Raw genomic sequence first — 1318 nt, forward strand, 5'->3', positions numbered from 1 at the left:
GAGAGAGAGAGAGAGAGAGAGAGAGGTTGAATCGGGATGGATGAAGATGCATACTAGTTTCAAAAATTTATGTAGCAATTTTTGTAATTTTGTTGTAAAATAGGGTATTTTGGTCATTAATTATGAAAAATCGGATCAGGCTAGGTATTATTGTTATTGGGCCTCATGCTTATGTCTTAATTTGTCTAAATATTATTAAAAATGGATTTTTTGTGTTTTTTAATTTGGTCATGTGCTACTATGTAATTTTATCTTATTATTAACAAAAAGAAAATGTGTAGATATGATGATTTTTTTTATTTTTCTCCCCAAAAGATTACATATTTTTGTCTTCTACCAACTGATATTTATGCTAGAAAACAGTAGTGTCGACGTTCGTCCAAATCAAATAGAGAGCGTTAAGGACACGCATGGATCCAAACCACATATATAAGAAGCTCAGAAATAGGGTGGATTTCTGGATACATACCAAAGAAGGAATAGGAAGATAGTATTATTTGTCCAAAAGAAAAAGGAGGCCGGAAAGGGAAGTCTGTTCCACGCAAAACACATTGAGGACCGAAGGCTGAACATATATGTAAATTCAAGACCATCCACATATATGGAGATAATGATTTTATGGTTGAACGTATAAGCATCTGTAGCCTTTGCCTGGATCTTAAATAACACATACTGGACCAGTTCGCACTTATTAGTCTAGCATTAGAAGATGGTCCTGAAAAAACAACAATGGAAAATTTATCACATCACAGTACTTGATAACTAATATCTCATTTTCTTTTTCCATGCACTCTCATATAAACCATCAGGAGTACAGTACTGGATGTGATGAAAATGATCGAATCATTCAGACTTCGATCTCTAGAGAACATGCAGAATCAAATTGGGTTCTTGACACAACTATAGGAAGTGATGAAAGGCAGACGTATGAGCCATGAAGTGATTAAGCATTTAAAATGTCGACCAAGGATCAGAATATATACCAGTGCACGTACAATGTTCATATATATAAGAGCACCAAAAATTATCACAATACAATAGGGTTTTTAGTTTGTTTTTTTTTAGTGAAAATGGGGATTGACAAAAACTGTAAAAGAACCCAGATGCGAAGAACGCTCAATCAAAGGCAAAGTGTGAAACGATTCATTACAAGGCCAAACATCAATGTATAAATTAGGGTTCACGCGAACGTTTTATTCACGTACTTATGTTCTCTCCTTTCTTTTTCACTTGAAGGAGAACAAGCAAATTACTGATATGAAAGTGAAACCACATCCATTCACATATATATATATATATATATATATATATATATATA

Source organism: Fragaria vesca, linkage group LG1 (assembly GCF_000184155.1).
Source record: "Fragaria vesca subsp. vesca linkage group LG1, FraVesHawaii_1.0, whole genome shotgun sequence".
NCBI classification, from domain to species: Eukaryota; Viridiplantae; Streptophyta; class Magnoliopsida; order Rosales; family Rosaceae; genus Fragaria; species Fragaria vesca.